At 42.9% G+C, this 22,690-nt stretch overlaps 1 long non-coding RNA gene across 5 annotated transcripts in view; it reads right to left on the bottom strand.

Moving 5' to 3' along the window:
* Positions 1-4,935: 4,935 nt before the first annotated feature.
* Positions 4,936-22,690, bottom strand: part of LOC119972304 — a 52,311-nt gene continuing 34,556 nt past the window's right edge. For all 5 annotated transcript variants that reach the window (XR_005462035.1, XR_005462034.1, XR_005462036.1 and 2 more), the window contains 2 exons: positions 17,664-17,822; positions 4,936-5,209 (listed from right to left, as the gene is read on the bottom strand). This is a non-coding gene — a long non-coding RNA (uncharacterized LOC119972304). The remainder of the gene's footprint in view (positions 5,210-17,663; positions 17,823-22,690) is intronic.

Raw genomic sequence — 22,690 nt, 5'->3', positions numbered from 1 at the left:
TCTATATATCTATATGGGCATCACTCGTCTTCCAGTGATGAACTAAAAGAATTTGAGGTGGGGGAGGGGAAGAGGTTATGATGGAAGGAAGCTGTGAATATCAAGAGGGGCTCACACGCTTGTCCTCAAACCTTTTCAGGGTTTCCACAGCTCTCCTACCAATGTTATGGCAATGAATGGGAGAACTCTGGCAGTACTTCCATCATACTGAAATCCGTGATTAACAGCACAATTTCATATACAATAATACATCATAAAACCTCAAAATGATTTAGTTTCATTGGGAGAAAACAGTATTTCATTTCAAATGACTTAAACCTAACAAAGGTCAATCAGAATAATTTGCCTACTGCTAATAGGCTACCGCTCATCTCAAACATAGCAAGACCTCCTTTCATTTTTGCTCCAAGTTCAGTTTAAAAATTATCTTCTGAGAAGGACAGATGATCAATGCTTGCATAAGAAGTACACCAAGTACACTGCTTGGTTGTGAAAATTTATGGTAAGTACAGTAATTAGCTCTGTATTGGTGTCCAAACATAATTATCTTTTAAAGTAGGGATGGGTAATCTGACAAGAGGAGCCGCAGACAGGTTTGGGAAAGAAGACCGACAGGCATGAACTCAATGTCAGAGCATATTTACAGACAACACATCTGGTACTTCACTACATAAATATTATTTAAGGGTAAACACGACCACAAATGAGCTTAATCTGTTTCCATCCCCACCAACTTCAAAATTTAGAAGAGGTTGCTAGGTAGAAGAGGATCAGGAACCCTGGCCAATTTTCCCTTTCCTAATCATGGGGCACTGACAATAACTATAACCCTTACTGATTCCAGCAGAAATCAGCTCAACAAAGAGGAAAGCCCTGGGCTCTAGGGCTTAGTTGCTCACTGTCTACCACTTTAAAAAAAAACCTAGCTGCAGCATTGGAGACACTTAATATATTATTGTAAAGATGCTGCAAATGTTCTTTTAATACAGATCTTGGTAGCATGGTCTTTAGGAAGTTAGCTCCCGATATTGATGTTACTGAAAGGCATGGAAACAACATGGGGAGAAAAACATTAGAGGAATTGTCTATAGGCCTCCAAACAGTAGTGGTAAAGTCGGGGACGACATTAAACAGAAAATTAGATATGCATGTAGAAAGTGTGCTACTGTAATCATGGGTGACTTTAATCTATATATAGACTGGGCAAACCACATGAGCAATAATGCTGTGGCAGATGAATTCCTGGTATAGATTTTTTTTTAAAGACTAGTACATTGAGGAACCAACTAGGGAACAGACTAACCTAGATTTGATGTTGTGCCATATGAAGAGGTTAATTAATCTTGTTGTTTAGGGAAGAGTGACCACATGTTAGGGCAGCATGGTGGTACAGTGCCTCACAGCGCCAGGTTCAATTCCAGCCTTGTGCGATTGTGTTTAGTTTGCACTTTCACCCAGCGTCTGCTTGGGTTTGCTTCGGGTGCTCCGGTTTCCCTCACCTCGCCCCCCCGCCCCCACAGTCGAAAGACGTGCAGGTTAGGTGGCTTGGCCTTGCTAAATTGCCTCTTAGTGTCCAAAAGGTTAGGTGGGGTTACAAGGATAGGATGGGGGCTTGGGCCTAGGTTGGGTGCTCTTTCAGAGGGTCGGTGCAGATGCAATGGGTTGTATGGTCTCCTTCTGCACTGTAGGGATTTTGAGCGATTTCTTTGTGGGGGTTGCACGGTGCAAAGTGCAAAGTTTCAGGTTCAGGCAAAGTTAACTCAAGGATGGTGCTGAGCTACAAAAAGCAAAGCAAACATTAAACGTTCCCGAAACACACATTAACATAAGTGTGGTGGCAATTTAAGATGAGTGCACATGCTGTTGAAATAGGTACAGAAAGATGAGAGATCTTAAATTCATTTCAGACATTTCTATATTACGTTTGACTGCTTTACCATATTGGAACAAAAATTTGATTCACGTAAGCTAATCTGTTGCTTGTGACATTCATGCTGCTTTTACAGTGCTTTAGTAGCAGGCCTTGCACTGCTGGAGGCAACAGTAAAGATTTACCAGATTTGTTCAGGCAGTTGCTTGGATACTAATTTTCTAATAATGGAGTTGGCCTTGGTGCCAGCCGTCATAGATTTTGGCTGCATGAAACCCATGCAATAACAACTGATGAATTAAAGCTATTTTTTTTATATTGCATTTAATTCTATCAGATTAAGTTGCTCCTACCAGCAGTAACCCATTATATTAATCAGCTCAAAAGCTTCCAAACAGAATCCATTTTTGAAAGCAAAGGTTTATTATTCCCCAAAAAAGATGGTTATGTAAATGAATTGGTGTTTTTCTACAGCCCGGTTGAGTAGAAATTCTTGTAAAGAGATATCTCAAAAATACTTGGCAATGAATGAATCACCAATTCTTATCACTTCCCTCATACAACAACATCATTACAATTTAACCTTTTGCTTTTGTCAAAAATGTTAACAATTCTTAATCCAAAGAGTTGTGGAAAAAACTGGCAAGGCCAGCATTTATTGCCCATCTTTTAACAACTCTAGAGATGCTGGCAGTTACCCACTTTCTTAAATTACTAAGACCTCATAACACCTAGTGCTGTTAGGGAGGAAGTTTCTGAATTTGACCCAGCGACAGTGAAGGAACCATATATTTCCAAGTCAGGATGGTGTGTGACCGGGCTTCAATATTGGAGGTGGTGGTATTTCCTGTTGCACGCTGGTCTATTCCTAGGTTTAGAGGTTGTGGGATAGGAAGGTGCTGTTAAATCGTGGCAATTTGCTGCAGTGGATTTTGTTACTACGGTTTTTGTGGTGGGAGTGAATATTTTAGAGGATGGGGTGCTAATCAAGCAAGCTTCCTCACTGTGAATGGCATTGAGCGTCTTGATTGTTGCTGGAGCTGCACTCGTGTAAGGAACATTTCATCACATTCCCGATACAAGCCTCAGTGGACAGGCTTTAGGCCATTAACAGATCAGTTACTCACTGCAGAATTCCCAGCCTCTTGACCAACTCTTGCAGCCTCGATATTTATGTGGTTGCTTCAGTTGAGATTCTGGTCAACGGGTAACCCCCAGGATGTTGATGATGCAGTGATGCTAATGGCATTAAATGTCAAGGATGGTCAATATCTGGCACAAATGTTACTTGCTACTTATTAACCTTGGCCTTAATATTGCCCTAGTCTTGTTGCATGCATTGTGCTGCAATTAGTGAACATTTCCACTTCTGTCCTTATCGTGGAGCGATGGTAATTGATAAAGCAGCTAAAGATGACCAACAAATGGAATGTTTTCAAGCACTAATTCAGCATCCTCTTGAATGTTCTGTATCATCCGGCTTTGATTGGATAGGTAAGAATGGCAAGTGATGTCCCATCTATTTGGATAATAAAGGAGGGATGTTGGAAGATTAATCAGCGCTCACGCGAGAAGGTTTCACATTAAAAGAAACAGCAAGAGTAGAGCACAAAAAATGACGGCACTCCAGTGCAGCACGGAGGGAGTTCTACACTCCTGGAGGTGCTGTCTTTCAGAGGAGACTTGAAAACAGAGGTCTCATTTGTCCACCCTCTCAAGTGGGCATAAAGGATCCCATGGAACTATTTCCAACAGCATGGGATTTATCCCTGGTTTCCTGCCAGCAATTACTCCTCAATCAAAATGATACACAAATTGTCTGCCACATTTCTAAAGACTAGTCAGTTGTAAAGTGCTTTGAGGTGATTATGAAATGTGCTACAAGTAGAGTTACAATGACAATTTGTTAAAATTATGGTTCTACATATTTGGATATTTGACCATATTTCCAAACAGGAAAAAAATTATAGATATTCAAGATTTTTTTCAAAAATCACTAGAACAAAATGCAATTAAAATGCTATAAATAACAAACCATCTGCTCCAGTAATTACCAAGAACTTCACACCCCATTATGTTAGGATCCTGGTTTTGGCTTCCTGTACAAGCTTTCCCTCACTTGTGCATTATTGGAGATGATAATCTGGGGCTGGTTTAGCACACTGGGCTAAATCGCTGGCTTCTAAGGCAGGCCAGCAGCATGGTTCAATTCCCGTACCAGCCTCCCCAAACAGGTGCCGGAATGTGGCGACTAGGGGCTTTTCACAGCAACTGCATTTGAAGCCTACTTGTGACAATAAGCGATTTTCATTTCATCATTTCAGATAGCGCAGAAATACATACAGGCAGTCAGGTTCAGAAAAGCTGTAGAATCAGTTACACTTTTGAATAGGAAGTAGTGAGAACAAGGTTTCACCAGGCTCAGAGGCTAGTAGGAATTATTTTAAAAATCTGATGTGAAAACTCATCAGTAGGGTTGCATACTATTGAATTAGTGAACTCAATGTGTATTTTTAAACTGTAAAATTTAAATGATTTATACCAGGCCTCATATTTGGCATTTTCCAAAGATACTACTTTTGAAAGATATTTGAGGGTATATATGAATAATACTTTGTTTCAGACCACAACAGATTCTGTTGTTACGGGATATGCTACCCTATCCAGACATCACACAAATTCAAGTATACCACAGCACCAAGTATGTGGGACCCATTACAGAGGAACTGTGGTCATAATTTACATGTATTGAACACCTGAAACACTGAAATTTAGGAATTTGTTGTATTTTCCAACAGGAAACTCCCCTATGGTTCCAACACAATCAACAACAGCATATGTATTAACTTACAAGTATTTTCCTTCTTATGTGAGAATACAGGTGTTCATTACTGCAACAGCTGGGCAGTGATCAGTGGATCAAGATTTGTAGCTTGGTATAATTTACATCAAATTGAAATTGTACCATTTTTGAGCCCTTCTTTCTGCATCTAGTGACATCTTCCAAGGAAGCTCTCATCCTAACTTCTAAAGACCATGTCAATAATTCAAAGAAAACAGTGCAATCTTTTCTGAAAATCTTTATTTGTGTATGACAACAGAATACAGAAACATTTGAGATGCTGCTTGCAGTTCACAGCAAGTCCAAAATTTGAAAATTTATGACAAATTAATGGCCAAATGTAAAATACTCAAATCACACAACCATCAGACAGTTGCGAATGGACAAATTAGTCCAAAGAACATTTTGACAGCCCCTGCAAACAAGTAATTATGAATTCAGCAATTAATAATAGAAGTAAAATTTGAAAATGATGCACTCTGGTGATCAGTCAGCATCTGTGGACAGAACAGAAAAGTTAATATTTCAGGCATGGACCTTTTATGTAAAGGAACAGATTAATTACCTAAGCAGTTAAAAAAGCATTTCCTGCAGTACAGTTTGTCCTCAGTGTTGATCAGGTTAAGCTCACATTTAATGCACAATGATTGGCAATTTACTGTTGAGAGAGTAGAACAAATTGGGTGTACTAAAACTGCAATGTTCTATGGTTGTATATATATTTCTATAACCTGAAAAAAGTTCATCTTAGCCCGATCATTTTTGTAACCGGTTAAGACAGCTGCAAGCATACAGTCATAATTACAACAGTTTAACGGGATATTTCTGTCAGCTTGATTAAACAAATATTCTGTGGACTGAAGTGCAAATTATCACTGGAATCCTTTTGGGAAGAATAACTAATGCTGTAACAGTGTGAAACCTTCTACGAGTTGATAAATATGTCAAGGGTGCATCTTAAACGCTTACAGTGTGCATTTTAATAATATATTGTGTGTTAATTTGCTGAAGAGCATCATGTTAATTTAATCTGGGTAAACCATCAGTAGTCTTTGGTGTGACTATGCTATTTGTGAACAATAGTTGTAAGGGTCCTTTCTGTGTTGTCCCTAATTTTCCCCTTTCTTTTATTTACATTTTTGATCCATGGATGATTAATGGACATGTGACTTTAAGGCAAACAGCCTGTACCTTTAATTCAAGCAGAAGAATAGAATCCAGACGAGATCATTCTGCCAGTCTGTGCTGGTCTAAACAAGGGCTGCAGATTTGTCGGCACCAGAGAGAGATGGGCTTGGCACTCTGCTTGATTGATTGGCTAGTGCCAATGAATTGGCCCAAAAGGCTCTAGTCAGGTGGTGATTTGATCCTAGCCCAGTGGAATGTTTTTCAGAGTCCCACGGTTTCAGTTTCGATTCTGGTAACCCAGAGGCAAGAGTGTTACCTCTTTCTCTCTCCAGAAAAGCTGCTGTGAATGCTATACTGCTACCTCTCCAGAAAGCCTGTGGGTGCTATACTGCTAACTCTCTCCAGAAGGCCCATGGGTGTTGTACTGCTATCTCTCTCCAGAAAGCCTGCGAGTACTGCATTTCTAAACATGAATGAAATTCCCCATGTGTGCGTGGGTTTCCTCCGGTTTCCTCCCATGCTAAATTGCCCGTAGTGTCCTAAAAAGTAAGGTTGGGGGGGGGGGGGGGGGGGGGTTGTTGGGTTACGGGTATAAGGTGGATACGTGGGTTTGAGTAGGGTGATCATTGCTCGGCACAACATAGAGGGCCGAAGGGCCTGTTCTGTGCTGTACTGTTCTATGTTCTAGGAATGAATCCACAAAGTAGACCATTACAGACTGCAAACTGAGACTTTAACCTCCAAGCCTGTTGTGAAGAAAGGTATGCCGAAAAACCATCATTTGAAACAAGGATTATTTTTCCTCATGATTTTGATCCCTTTCCACTCTGTCTGTATTGTGTGGATACGTAGCAGGTGGGAGCAAGTTATACTAGGGTTTAGGAATTAGCTTATAGATAACCAATTGTATTTGCTGCACATTTCATTACAGTTTTTGTTATAAATAAACAGCAATTGTGTTAACATTTACAAACCTGGTGACTGTAATTATTGGGCAGCCAAGAGCCAAAGACTTCAGGTATTTTTGTAAGAATTATTGGTTAATTCACTTGTGTTCTCACTCCTGGGCATGTGGAGCTGGAATTGACTGTGCACTAGCCCAGGGTGTTGTAACGCTGTACTAAACTGTGTTTGGCATTCTATGTCAAAATAAGCATTCTTCACATTTACTCCGGGGCGAGATCTGATCACTGGAAGCACTGTATAACTGCTGAAAGAGAAAGTACTAATTTCCAAGCACCACTGATTGCAGGGTATTCAAGAAGATTGCCTGATGTTTGTCATTCACTTGTTCAGGTTAGGTGGATTGGCCATGCCAAAATTTCCCCGCGTCCAAAGATGTGCAATTTAGGTGGGGTTACGGGACTAGGGTAGGGGCGTGGGCATAGGTAGGGTGCTCTTTCGGTGGGCTGTGCAGACTCTATGGGCCGAGTGGCCTCCTTCTGCACTATAGGGATTCTATGATTTAAACACATTCAAGATTAAATATTTTAGGAACTTATCTGTTGGCATATGTACCAATTTCCTGACTCTGTGCTACATTTACTAAACAATCTGTCCCATTGTAGAAAAATGTGATATGAATAAAAAAGTACTATAATCAGCACATCTAAGCACAAAATCAAGCTGCCATTCACTACCGTTTGCGATAACTGGAAATACAGACTGTCAATCCAGTTTCTTGTTTTGGAGAATTGGAACTCGAGCCAAACGTTCTTGCGTTCAGAAAAACATAGATCAATACAAATATTACAAATCATTACAAAAATACAAAACATATAGTGGAAATAACAACCTGAAATATATACCAGATATAGTAGTGCAAGCTGAGCTCTGGTTGTTAAAAGTTGGTCTATTGCTTTTCCTTCTCCTTGTTTCCACTTTCTCTGCTCACCCAAAAATGGTGATAGTGTGGAAGGGATTCTAATTTGAAATTCGCACTGTCAAGCAGGGGTCGTTACGACACAGAAAACCACTTAAGTCATGTCCACGTTTTTTCTCTGCAGAGTAATCCAGTCAGTCCCATTCCACCATTTTATTCCCATAATGGAGAATTTATTTCCTTCAATCACTAGATAATCAGGATTTAAAATCTTGCCAATTTCTCCTCCCCTCTCCCCAACCCCATGGCTCTAAGGCCAATTCTATCACCCTTACTTCTGAAAGATCAGCTCAACCAGCAAAATTGTTAAACCTGGGGACCATTCTGGTCTCTATAGTTCAGAAACAAATTAGATTCCACAAAGTCATCACAATAGTATTTTATTATAAATGTTTTTTATTCAGTTTTCATGTTTTATATTGAACAAATTACAAATTGTTAGAGAGAGAAAAAAAAAACACGCAAAAATTAACATATATATTTACAGGTGAGCATCTTCGTAGTAATAACTGTGGCCTCCCCCTCTTTGCCGGCATACATATTTTACATTCCCCAACATGTTTATTGGCATTTATTTAGTTTGGTTTTGGGCCTTAGCTAGCCATCAAACCCCCGTAACGAGCCCGTAGCCCCCCCCCCCCCCCCCCTCCCCGCCGGCTACCTTCCCCCGACTATTCTTCCTCTTGTACGTTGGCCACAAACAGGTCCCGGAACAACTGCATGAATGGCTCCCACGTTCTGTGGAAGCCGTCGTCCGACCCTCGGATGGCGAATTTGATTTTCTCCATTTGGAGAGAATCCGAGAGGTCGGACAGCCAGTCTGCAGCTCTGGGCGGTGCTGCTGACCGCCAGCCAAACAGGATTCTACGGCGGGCGATCAGGGAGGCAAAGGCAAGGGCGTCCGCCCTCCTCCCCAGGAATAGATCTGGCTGGTCTGAAACCCCGAAGACCGCCACTATCGGGCATGGCTCCACCCTCACCACTTTGGACATAGCCTCGAAGAAGGCTGTCCAGTACTCCACAAGTCTGGGGCAAGACCAGAACATGTGGGCGTGGTTGGCCGGGCCTCTTTGGCACCGCTCACATCTGTCCTCCACCTCCGGGAAGAACCTACTCATACGGTTTCTCGTTACGTGGGCTCTATGTACCACTTTTAGTTGCGTCAGGCTGAGCCTTGCGCACGTGGAGGTGGAGTTGACCCTATGCAGTGCTTCGCTCCAGAGTCCCCACCCTATCTCCATCCCCAGGTCGTCCTCCCATTTCCTTCTTGTTGCGTCCAGTACGGCGTCGTCCCTATCTACCAGTCGGCCATACATGTCACTACAGCTCCCTTTCTCTAGGATACTTGCGTCCAGTAGGTCTTCCAGTACTGTCTGTCGTGGCGGTTGTGGGTACGTCCTTGTCTCCTTTCGTAGGAAGTTTTTGAGCTGCAGGTACCGTAGCTCGTTCCCCCCAGCTAGCTGAAATTTCTCTGTCAGTTCGTCCAGTGTTGCGATCCTGTCGTCCGTGTATAGGTCCCTGACTGTCAGTGTCCCCCCGTCCTGTCTCCACCTTTTGAAGGTGGCGTCAGTCAGTGCTGGTTTGAACCTATGGTTGTTGCAGATGGGAGCCTTGTCCGACATTTTGTTCAGGCCAAATTGCTGCCGCAGTTGGTTCCAGGATTGGAGGGTGGCTGTCACCACTGGGCTGCTGGAGTGTTTTTTGGGTGGGGATGGGAGTGCTGCCGTGGCGAGGGCCCGGAGGGAGGTCCCCATGCAGGAGGCCTCCTCCGCACGCACCCACTCGGCTTCTGGCTCCTGGATCCATCCCCTTACTCGCTCGGCTGTTGCCGCCCAGTGGTAGAATTGTAGACTCGGGAGGGCTAGCCCCCCCCCTGGATTTTGTTTTCTGTAGGACCTTCTTTGGGATCCTAGCATTTTTACCCCCCCATACGAACGCCATGATAAGTTTGTCCAGCGCTATGAAGAAGGCCTTGGGGATGTAGATCGGAATTGATCTAAACAGGAAGAGGAACCTGGGCAATACGTTCATTTTGATCGTCTGGACTCTCCCCGCGAGGGAGAGTGGGAGTGTGTTCCATCTTTGCAGGTCCTTTTTTACTTCCTCCGCCAGGCTGGTGAGGTTCCATTTGTGGATCCCTTTCCAGTCATGGGCTATTCGGATCCCCAGGTAGCGGAATTTATGTCGGGCTTGTTTGAACGGCAGCCCCTTTAGTGCTGCCCCCCCCCCCCCCCCCCTTGCTGGTGTACTGGGAAGATCTCGCTTTTGCTCATGTTGAGTTTGTAGCCCGAGAAGGCTCCAAACTCTTTCAGGAGCGCGATGATTCCGTCCATGCTGCTTTGTGGGTCCGAGATGTAGAGGAGCAGATCGTCTGCATAGAGTGAGACTCTGTGCTCTCTGCCTCCCCTTCGGATCCCCCTCCAATTTTTTGCTGCCCTGAGCGCAATTGCTAGCAGTTCGATTGCTAGTGCGAACAGCAGTGGGGACAGTGGGTATCCTTGTCTGGTGCCCCTGTGCAGCTGGAAGTATTGGGAGTTGGTATTGTTGGTCCGTACACTCGCCATGGGGGCGTTGTGTAGGAGTTTTACCCACGCGGCGAACCCTGTTCCAAGCCCGAACCGCTCCAGTACCTCTATGAGGTATTTCCATTCGACTCTGTCGAAGGCCTTTTCTGCGTCCAGGGAGACGATCACCTCTTGTGTTCTCTCCCCGGAGGGGGTCATTATCACGTTCAGCAGGCGCCTGATGTTCGAGGTGAGCTGTCTACCTTTGACGAAGCCCGTCTGGTCCTCTGTGACCACCTCAGGTACACAGTCTTCTAGCCTTTTGGCTAGGATTTTGGCGTCTGCGTTCAGCAGAGATATGGGTCTGTATGACCCACATTCCGTTGGGTCTTTGTCTTTCTTAGGTATCAGCGAGATTAAGGCCTGTGCTAACGTGGGTGGCAGTGTGCCCCTAGCTAGCGAGTCTGTGAACATCTCCCGCATCACAATAGTATTTTAACAGGAACATTAAAAAGGTCAATTTTCTTAGAAATTAGATATCCGATATATTCAAGATTAACCTCAGCTTTCAGGAAATGCAATTTTTTTGAAGTCACCAAAGCATATGCTATTCACTGATATGCAAATTATTTCACATCGTTTTGACTTTCAGATCCTATAGATTCCAAGTTCATGTCACTTTAGCACAATAGAAGGCTTACTCAGGACACGCTGGCTACCTCAAAACAGTAATGCAGTTACTTTTTCTCACTGTAAAATTCAACTGTTACGTTTTGCCGCTCAAGAGGTTATGAGCACTGCTGCTCAGTTAAAAAAAATCCAAATAGATTATTTACCTCACACAGGGTTGGCATAACTCTATTTTAATATGGCAAGCAAATCTTTTTTTTTTGGGCATGTTGTAACACATTGAATCCTAATTTCCAGGAACTTCCTGTCCAGGAAACAAAGCACCTTAGTAAAAACAGAAAATGCTGGAAAAACCTAGCACCTTTAGTTTCTTGTTAATTCATTGCAATTGACCTGGTTTAAAGATAAAATTTTACTACAAAATCTATTAGATTTGACTTGGCAACCCACACTCACAGGATGACGATTATAATATTCTGGATCCAATAACTATATTGACTTTACTCCTCGGTTGAAATGAATTACATTTTAGATGATGGGAAGGAGATGCGAGAGAAAAAAAGTCCAACGCCATCTCAATGGTAATGTATTTTTCTGATCCAAATTATTGCCATCAACTCTACTTAGATAATAGAATTACAGTTTTCTTTCAGAATTCATTGCTTTACAAACTCTTTCCCTTAATCTCTCCAGATTTGTATAAATTGGAAAGCATGCCAACCGTTACAAACCTCCTCCAGATATCTTCTCCAAAAGCATTATTCATTTAAAAAAGTTGCTGTTCCAAGCCAGTTAGAGTAAACAACCTTCTCTCAGCCTCTTTTGTGTTACAGCTGAGTGTAGGATGTTTACAGTGCCTGGAGCTCAGTTGCACACGGTCAAGCTCTTGTTAGCACTAAAATGTGCAGAAACCAGAACATCATCATTCAAATGCCTTCTGTGACTAGAAATGGTTAGTTTCCTTAATAAATTACATGAACCGACAGAATTTTAAAGCTAATCTGCATATGCTAATTGTATAGTGTAAAGCAAAAGCAAAGTTCCACATACGTTGGGACTCTGAAATAAAAAATTACATAAAATGCTGGAAATACTCAGTTGATCTGGCAGCATTTGTGGAGAGAGAACTGCATAATGGTTTAAGTTGATAACATTTCATCAGAACCCAGAACTACTGACAAGGTGGCCAGGAGCTTGTACGTTAGCATTGTGGATAGCACAATTGCTTCACAGCTCCAGGGTCCCAGGTTCGATTCCCGGCTTGGGTCACTGTGTGCAGAGTCTGCACATCCTCCCCGGTGTGTGCGTGGGTTTCCTCCGGGTGCTCCGGTTTCCTCCCACAGTCCAAAGATGTACAGGTTAGGTGGATTGTCCATGATAAATTGCCCGTAGTGTCCAAAATTGCCCTTAGTGTTGGGTGGGGTTACTGGGTTATGGTGATAGGGTGGAGGTGTTGACCTTGGGTAGGGTGCTCTTTCCAAGAGTGGGTGCAGACTCGATGGGCCGAATGGCCTCCTTCTGCACTGTAAATTCTATGATAATCTAAGAGAACGCTGGGTAGAATTTAATCATCATGGTGGGCTGGGGAGACAATCAGGAACTACTTGACTGCTGTCAGGCTTTCTGGCTGGAAACTATGGGATGTCCCACCTCAAGAGTTGCTGGCTAATCAGAGCCCAGCAGTCCTCCAGTAGCAGCAGTGCAAGAGGGAGCTGTAATCACTGCTGGTACTACAGTGTTGCCTACACCTGGGAACATCATTGGGATCCCCTGGAAACAGGGGACCGTACCAGCCTCCCTGGACAGGCGCCGGAATGTGGCGACTAGGGGCTTTTCACAGTAACTTCATTGAAGCCTACTCGTGACAATAAGCGATTTTCATTTCATTTTTTCAACAGGCAAGTGGGGCAGGTTTCTGGGGAGGAAAGTAATTTACTGAGGGAGTCATACTTTGGAACCTTCTGTTCCTACCATTGGGTGTTTCTGTTTGGCAGTGTGTCTGACAAGGAATGTTTCCAGCTGCAGAGACCCGCGAGAAAACACGCCTAATCTTCTGGTCCTGGTGTCATTAATTAGACAACAAATTTTGTGCCATATTCCATGGCGGGGCAGGCCCAATGGCGCATAGCCTGCTGTCCTATCAGGGTGCCATACTGAAAAAGCACCCAACATTACTGAACCACGACTAAAAAAAAAAGGAAGTGGACCTCCTGAAAATGAAGATAGATCTCCATGAGGCTGCAAGATGGACCCCCCCACTGGACACCAAATCTGGAAGACCCACCTACAGATGCTCCAGACTTATTGCCGTGGTGTTCCAGGGTTGCAGGTGGGCCTCCATTCTGAACTCAAGGCAACCCCAGGCATTGTTCAGGTGAATCCAGACATCTGCACACCATGTTGTTCCAAACGTGCTTCACACCAGTGTGTTTTTCTGCAGGCGCCACAGGGAATCGTGGATGGGTAGTCAGACCATCACCTGCATCCATTGGCGGGATGCAATGAGTTTCACGACGGCCTCCTGCGGGTTTCCTAATCTGCCATGGTGGGCACCAGCAGAAGATCTCGCAGTAAATTCACAATGATGTAAAACTGGTTTTGGATCTCACGCTGAACATCTAAACCACACCCCCCCACCCCCAAACACATTTAACATGCCATCAGAGGCTCAGGAGAATTCCATCTAGGTTTAACCCCCTCCCCTTTTTTAAACAGATGTGAAACATTTGCAATCCACCAGTCCTCTGGAATCATTCCCAGGAGGTTTGTAAGATTGTAGCCAGAACCTCCACAATTTCTTCCTTTACTTCCCTCAATAACCATGGGCCAGATGGCTTTTCTATTTTGAAGAATGTCAATCTTTTAAGTAACCTCCTCTTCATTCTTATTAAATCCAGTTTCACCTCTTCTTTAATGCTGCATTGGCTGCATCAACTTCTCAATTGAAGACATGTGCTAAGTACTCACCTCAAAGATGCCTTCTGCCTCTTCAAGAACATGTATTTTTGTTCCCTAATCAGCACACCCTTCCTTTGAATACTCTTATTTTAAAAAAGATTGATGTTAGCCATTTATCTTTTCACACAATTTCATTTCCTTTCTCATTTCCTTCTTTAATCTTCTCTGTACTTTCCATATTCAGCTTGGTTCTCTACCGTACCATGAACTTTACAACTTTCAGAAGCTTCTTTTTCATAAAGAGGAAGCGGGAGAAAGAGTTGAGCAGTGCATTTTAAGGGGCCTTACTAGGATAAACTCTACCTCCTTGTGTGCGAGGGTAAACCTAATCCAGTTTAAAGTGGTGCAGAGCACACATGACTAAAACAGGCAAGAGTATTTTTTCATTGTGGAGGACAGATGTGAGCAGTGTTCAAGGGGCCAGTAAACCACACACACATGTTCTGCACCTTTTCAAAATTGAGAAAGTTCTGGGGGTCATTTTCGATATCAGATTTTAGAGATGAGGGTGGCGATATTTTGGGAACTGGTTCAGCCAGGAGTGCAGGAGGGGAGAAAAGCTGAAGTGTTGGCCTTTGCCCCTTGCGCCCCCCCCCCCCCCCCCCCCCCCCCCCCCCCGATAGCCCGGAGGATTTTGCTAGGGTGGCGGGCTCTGATGTCGAGAGTTTCTGCATCTGGAGAAAATGAAGTACACCATTAGGAAATTGGATGAGGGGTTCTATTCGAGGTGGAGGCTGTTTATCTCTTTCAACAATTGGTGGCCGCCAGCAAATAGAGGGGAAGGGGAGGTTTGCAAAAAAATAAAATGAGGCACACAGGGTGTGATGGTGGTTGTTTGTTTATTATTATAATTGTATAAAGTTGAATGAGTGTTGTGCCATGTTAAAGGTCATCCTATTGTTCAATTACTATTTTGTCAGCCAATTTTTGATTCCTTACATTTGGGATAACTCACTGAAGTTAACCCCCCTACTTTTAAGCTTGGTTGTACTTTGTCCTTTTCACTAACTATTCTAAACCCAATATGATCACCTTTCTTCAAATTCTCTTCCACTGAAACATGTTCCATCTACTCCATTTCATTTCAAATTAATTCCAGCACTACTTCCATCCTCAAATGAGTTTGAACCACAATGATCAAGGAAGCTCTCTTGTAACAATCTCAGGAATTCTTCCCTCACTTTGTCCTTTACATTGTTACATTGAGTGACACACTGGCACAGCGGTTACTGCTGTCTCAGCGCCAGGGAACGGGTTTCGATTCCAGCCTTGGACGGCGTCTGTGCGGAGTTTGCATGTTCTTCCCGTACCTGCGTAGCTTCCTTCGGGTGCTCTGGTTGCCTCCCAAAGAATATGCAGGTTAGGTGGATTGGCCATGATCAATGCGCAGGATTGCGGGGATAGGGCGGGGGAGTGGGCCTCAGTAGAGTGCACTTTCGGAGGGTTGGTGCAGATTTGATGGGCCGAATGGCCCCCTTGTGCACTGTAGGGATTCTATGGATTGTTACTATCCAAGTCTACATTAAGATAATTAAAAGCTCCCATTATCACTACTGCACTTTACTTCTTATAACAATCTATAATTTGGTCTTCATACCATTTGGTTGCCTGCATGTTCCTCAATTCTAACCAAATAAACGACCAATTACCCACCTGATTTTTATAATAAATGCTACCCATAGTCAATTACCTATCTATCCTCAAAGTCTTGCATCACACCCAGCATTATTAGCAAAAAACTATGAGCAAATTAGAGACATTGTAACAAGTTGCAGCTACATATTGAAGTCAGAAGAATTGTTTCAGAAACTGTAAAATGTAGTTCTGTTCCACAGGCACTCCTCTAGTAAAACAAACTTTACAAAGTACTCATGTTAAACGAATCATATTCAACACAAAACAAATAATATTCAACACAGGGAAAGGCCAAATTTAAAGGGCACTCACTACTGAAGTTACCAGATTGGGTCTGAAAGGATACACCATTGAGTTAAGAGTTGTGTTTAAATTTAAAACTTTTGAAACTTGGCCCAGGACCAAAAGCATTCCTGTCTGACATGATGCAATGGAAAAATTATCAACTGGATCCAAAATCCAGAGACGCTGTGCTATTTTATTCAACAGTGAAGGTTTGTAACCAATCTCCATCGCAAACTCACATCAAATGAGCCACTGTTGCAAACAGCATCTGTGAAATCATCTGACTGAACTAGAAAAAAACAGCATTAAGAGCTAGACAATATTTTGGATGCTGGGATTCTCAATGCTGTTCAGATCTTATTAGCAAGTTACTTGACCACAGGGGTGATCTGCATTTTGCAGCAGATGTCATCAGGACCAGAAACCCTTATTTTGCCCTTCCCCAGTTTAGGAGTGACAAATTCTAACATCCCAAAGAGTTTCTTTCTCACCTATTAGGCCACAAAACTTCTTTATCAGTCAAAAATTTAAAACTTAAAAAAAAATTGTAGGCAGAGAATCGTAGGCATACTTAGAAATACTTTTAAGGCAGTTATCCTAGACGTGTCAATTAAGTCAAACTGAGTTGCAAGTTAAAGGAGATATTGAACATCTCTCACCATTTTGAAGAATCTGGATGCAGCCGGTGGTCGCAAACATCTGACTGAAAGCTGGAGAAACTGTTTTACAGCTTCCAGTCGGGGATGTTTACAGCAACAGACCACAACTGTATTTTCACAGGAGAACCAACATCAAAATATCACAAGTATTTCAGCAAAGCTGAACAACCATTTATGTAACCTTCATGCCATTTCGGTTCGAATTGTGGAAAATATCCAGCTGTACAATTATCATTTTTGCTTCCTCGGTGCCCCATTTGGTCAAATGCTGCCTTGATGTTGCGAGCGGCAACACTCTCCTTTGGCATTCAACTTGTGCCAATTTCTGTCTCGGAAGGCGGTGACTGGGACTAGATGCAAATAGTTCTGGTGAAATGCAAAGTGTACACTGGTGAGTAGATGCAACTTAATAACACTATTGATGACATCTTATTGAGTAGTAATTGGCTAAGTTAGATTTGTCCTGTTGTTCATCTTTCCCCAGTTCTGATAAAGGGTAATCATCGACACAAAACATTAACTATGTTCCTTTCCACAGATACGGCCTGACCAGATGAGTATTTTCAGCATTGGTGTTTTTATTTTCATATTGTTGAATAGATGCCAGCAGCAGGCAATATTCTTGCCATTTCAGAAAAAAAGGAGCAAGACAAGATGGTCAGAATCAATAAAAATGTATCTGCAAACAAATCTTAAGTGAACATTTCTTTAAAAAATCGTAATGGTTTCACTTCCAACGCATATATTTCTAAAACATTTAACAATGGCCACTAACCCCTAGTTTGTGGTCTAGTGTGTGGTCAGAGCAACACCTCAAAATGATGTAGCGTATGAATAAGAGACTGCACAATGGTCCTAACAATGCATGCCAATAATTCAGTCTAAACCTCTCCTTCTGTATTCTGGATAGGAATTGAATTCAGTGCAAAATCGTTTGGCCTTTATTTAGTAAAGTACAACAAGGTGACTACAATTCTAACTACAAATTCACATATCTAACCAGCTTCTAGGAGGAAAAGAGGAAACAAGTAAAATTATGAATTTAAATGAATCGTTCTTTTCTTGTACAGAAAAGTTATAATTAGCAAGGAAACAACTTGGCGTTGATTTACATGCAAATTACAAAGCATTCTTGTCACTCCCGTACAAAATATTTTTCAGGTCTCAACAGGTCAGGACAGAAAATCCCAATCACATTCTTAGATGACTACTCATGGGTAGTCCAGCAGTCTGAAATATTTTTTAATGATCTGGCTTTATTAAAACTCACCGTCGTAAATACAGATTTTCTTTTCTCACTGGTTTATCTTCACTCGTATATTGACTTGGGAGAGAACCAATTAACATTTCTCGTACAAGAGCTGAGTATTGTCCTCGGGAGTGCTGCAACTTGGTTTTCGAGATCATAGCAATGTTCAAGTCTGGTTTTCTGGTTGACAAAAAAGTAATGCCCTTACATACAATGAGAAATAAAGCAATTGATAGAAATATTCTGTCTCACATACCACTATTCCCATCTGTATCCATCCCCACTCCATAACCATATAAATGCCTCGGATTGGGAAAATTATGGGATAGGGAAAGCCTAAGGCAAATTCCTCTCTGAACTCCCAAGGCAATTAAACAAGGATATCAGTAACTGGGAACACACATCCTCCAGTATCTCATCCACCTCCCTCTTGAATGCATGCAGGGCCAACATATTGATTGTGGCAACCGACTCGTTTCACCGGCCGACTCTGAAAAGCAGCATCTCGAACCCAAGATAAATGCTTACTAACTTAAAATCTTCATGTTTCCGTGTCCTCAACATATCTAATTCAAATAGTCTATCGACATGGAGCAAACAAGCCTTTCATTATTTTAAAGCCCTTAATTAAATAAATTTTACATTCTTCTTGAGGCAAAGGCCCAGGTGTCCAAGCCCATCATGGGAACAAAGGATCTTTATGTCAATCTACTGGCCCAATCTTATTCTTAGTTCAGCATCACCAGATTCAAAAATAAAACCAATGAGCCAGACATAACTTTACCTGGATACGCAAAGAGTTAAAACTTTGCGTTAACTACCAATCACATTTTTAACTACGGCAGAATGCAATGCTCATTACAGAGCATTAATTCAAAGTTCTCAGGAAAGGTCAACATTTTCCAGAGGATGGTTGTGATTAGGCAATTTTGCTATACGCAGTACAGCAACAAATGACGTATATTGTGCTGTGACTATTGGAAAAGACATAAACTGAATCCAGGTCAACTGAAGAACAAAACTAAAACTTTAAATGATAACATGGCTTATCCAAGGTTTTTCCTGGGTTTCAGTAAAATATACTAATCCAGTGTGCCGACCCCAATTTAAAAATAACTATTGTTTTATTTTTCTACCCCAATCTTCCCATTCAGTGTCAATCGTTCTTCATCCTTCTGCAGGTTTTAATTTTCTCTGACAATCTGCAAAATTAATTTCTGCGTCAAATCACTCCCACAACCTTCATTATTGGTATGTTTTTCTTCTTTCCCCCCACCACTTCAAAGAACAAAGAACAAAGAAAAGTACAGCACAGGAACAGGTCCTTCGGCCCTCCAAGCCCGTGCCAACCATGCTGCCCGTCTAAACTAAAATCTTCTACACTTCCTGGGTCCGTATCCCTCTATTCATGTATTTGTCAAGATGCCCCTTAAATGTCACTATTGTCCCTGCTTCCACCACCTCCTCCGGCAGCGAGTTACAGGCACCCACTACCCTCCGTGTAAAAAACCTTGCCTCGTACATCACCTTGCCCCTCGCACCTTAAACCGATGCCCCCTACTAATTGACCCCTCTACCCTGGGAAAAAGTCTCTGACAACAACTCTGTCTATGCCCCTCATAATTTTGTAGACCTCGATCAGGTCGCCCCTCAACCTCTGTCGTTCCAGTGAGAACAAACCAAGTTTATTCAACCGCTGCTCATAGCTAATGCCCTACATACCAGGCAACATCCTGGTAAATCTCTTCTGCACCCTCTCTAAAGCCTCCACATCCTTCTGGTAGTGTGGCAACCAGAATTGAACACTATACTCCAAGTGTGGCCTAACTAAGGTTCTATACAGCTGCAACATGACTTGCCAATTCTTATACTCAATGCCCAGGCCAATGAAGGCAAGCATGCCGTATGCCTTCTCGACTACCTTCTCCACCTGTGTTGCCCCTTTTAATGACCTGTGGACCTTTACACCTAGATCTCTCTGACTTTCTACTCTGGAGGGTTCTACCATTCACTGTATATTCCCAACCTGCATTAGACCTTCCAAAATGCATTACCTCACATTTGTCTGGATTAAATTCCATCTGCCATCTCTCCGCCCAAGTCTCCAAACGATCCAAATCCTGCTGTATCCTCTGACAGTCCTCATCGCTATCCAAAATTCCACCAACCTCTGTGTCGTCTGCAAACTTACTAATCAGACCAGTTACATTTTCCTCCAAATCATTTATATATACTACGAACAGCAAAGGTCCCAGCACTGATCCCTGCAGAACACCACTAGTCACAGCCCTCCAATTAGAAAAGCACCCTTCCATTGCTACTTTCTGCCTTCTATGACCTAGCCAGTTCTGTATCCACCTTGCCAGCTCACCTCTGATCCCGTGTGACTTCACCTATTGTACCAGTCTACCAGGAGGGACCTTGTCAAAAGCCTTACTGAAGTCCATATAGACAACATCCACTGCCCTACCTGCATCAATCATATCGGTGACCTCTTCGAAAAACTCTATCAAGTTAGTGAGACATTACCTCCCCTTCACAAAACCATGCTGCCCCTCACTAATACGTCCATTTGCTTCCAAATGGGAGAAGATCCTGTCTCGAAGAATTCTCTCCAGTAATTTCCCTACCATTGACGCAAGGCTCACCGGCCTGTAGTTCCCTGGATTATCCTTGCTACCCTTCTTAAACAAAAGAACATTGGCTATTCTCCAGTCCTCCGGGACATCTCCCGAAGACAGTGAGGATCCAAAGATTTCTGTCAAGGCCTCAGCAATTTCCTCTCTAGCCTCCTTCAGTATTCTGGGGTAGATCCCATCCAGCCCTGGGGACTTATCTACCTTAATATTTTTCAAGACGTCCAACACCTCGTCTTTTTGGATCTCAATGTGACTCAGGCTATCTACACACCCTTCTCCAGACTCAACATCCACCAATTCCTTCTCTTTGGTGAATACTGAAGCAAAGTATTCATTTAGTACCTCACCCATTTCCTCTGGCTCCACACATAGATTCCCATGCCTATCCTTCAGTGGGCCTACCCTTTCCCTAGCTACCCTCTTGCTTTTTATGTACGTATAAAAAGCCTTGGGATTTTCCTTAACCCTATTGCCAATGACTTTTCATGACCTCTTCTAGCCCTTCCGACTCCTTGCTCAAGTTCCTTTCTACTTTCCTTATATTCCACACAGGCTTTGTCCATTCCCAGCCTTCTAGCCCTGACAAATGCCTCCTTTTTCTTTTTGACAAGGCCTGCAATATCTCTCGTTATCCAAGGTTCCTGAAATTTGCCGTATTTATCCTTCTTCCGTACAGGAACATGCCGGTCCTGAATTCCTTTTCAACTGACATTTGAAAGCCTCCCACATATCAGATGTTGATTTACCTTCAAACATCCTCCCCCAATTTAGGTTCTTCAGTTCCCGCCTAATATTGTTATAATTAGCCTTCTGCCAATTTAGCACATTCACCCTAGGACCACTCTTATCCTTGTCCACCAGCACTTTAAAACTTACTGAATTGTGGTCACTGTTCCCGAAATGCTCCCCTACTGAAACTTCTACCACCTGGCCGGGCTCATTCCCCAATACCAGGTCCAGTACAGCCCCTTCCATAGTTAGACTGTCTACATATTGTTTTATGAAGCCCTCCTGGATGCTCCTTACAAACTCTGCCCCGTCCAGGCCCCTAGCACTAAGCGAGTCCCAGTCAATATTGGGGAAGTTGAAGTCTCCCATCACCACAACCCTGTTGTTTTTACTCTTTTCCAAAATCTGTTTACCTATCTGCTCCTCTATCTCCCGCTGGCTGTTGGAAGGCCTGTAGTAAACCCCCAACATTGTGACTGCACCCTTCTTATTCCTGATCTCTACCCATACAGCCTCGCTGCCCTCTGAGGTGTCCTCCCGTAGTACAGCTGTGATATTCTCCCTAACCAGTAGCGCAACTACGCCAGGCCTTTTACATCCCCCTCTATCCTGCCTGAAACATCTAAATCCTGGAATGTTTAGCTGCCAATTCTGTCCTTCCCTCAACCAGGTCTCTGTAATGGCAGCAACATCGTAGTTCCAAGTACTAATCCAAGCTCGAAGTTCATCTGCCTTACCCGTAATGCTTCTTGCATTAAAACATATGCACTTCAGGCAACCAGTCCCACTGTTTTCAGCAACATCTCCCTGTCTGCTCTTCCTCAGAGCCATACCGGTCCTATTCCCTAGTTCTCCCTCAATGCTTTCACCTTCTGACAAATTGCTCCGGTGCCCACCCCCCTGCCATACTAGTTTAAACCCTCCCGTGTGACACTAGCAAACCTCGCAGCCAGGATATTTATGCCTCTCCAGTTTAGATGCAACCAGTCCTTCTTACAGGTCACACCTGCCCCGGAAGAGCTCCCAGTAGCCCAGATAACAGAAACCCTCCCTCCTACACCAGCTGTTTAGCCATGTGTTTAGCTGCTCTATCTTCCTACTTCTAGCCTCACTTCTGCTGGTTGAAATGTTTCATGCTAATGAAGATGCAATTTACCCATGTCTTTTAGCAACAGCAAATCACTCTTTAATCATGAATTTTAAACAGTTACAATCTTGCTGAACGTGGGAATAACTAACTTTACTGACCACAGATGCTGCCAGGCCAGCTGAGTATTTCCAGCATTTTCTGTTTTCCTTATTTATAGATAGGCATTGCCCTTTGAAATGCAGTCCACTAAATATAAGAAAGCTTTTAATTATAATCAATTATATGTTAATCAATCCTATACTGTCGTGGCCATTAGATTACCATCCAAATGTCAGTTCCAAAATGAGAAAAGGGGATTCATGTCCACGGTTCCAAAAGACTACTTACAACTTGACTTTCTGATGAAATTTGAAAAAAAAAAATCAGAGACAGTGTAAGAAACCAGAGATAATTTACAGGAGAAACTTAATTGTGCTGCTTCTTACTTTCTGACCATCCTTGCATCAAATTACTTTCCAGTTTTAAAAAACAGCTTGGCATCACTAAACACCACTACTTTAAGTTTCCCTCCTCTATTTTTCGTCTTTACG

The sequence above is a fragment of the Scyliorhinus canicula genome, chromosome 10, assembly GCF_902713615.1.
Source record: "Scyliorhinus canicula chromosome 10, sScyCan1.1, whole genome shotgun sequence".
NCBI lineage: Eukaryota > Metazoa > Chordata > Chondrichthyes > Carcharhiniformes > Scyliorhinidae > Scyliorhinus > Scyliorhinus canicula.
The sequence above is the reverse complement of the archived record's forward strand: the minus strand, read 5'-3'. Positions and strand labels throughout refer to the sequence as shown.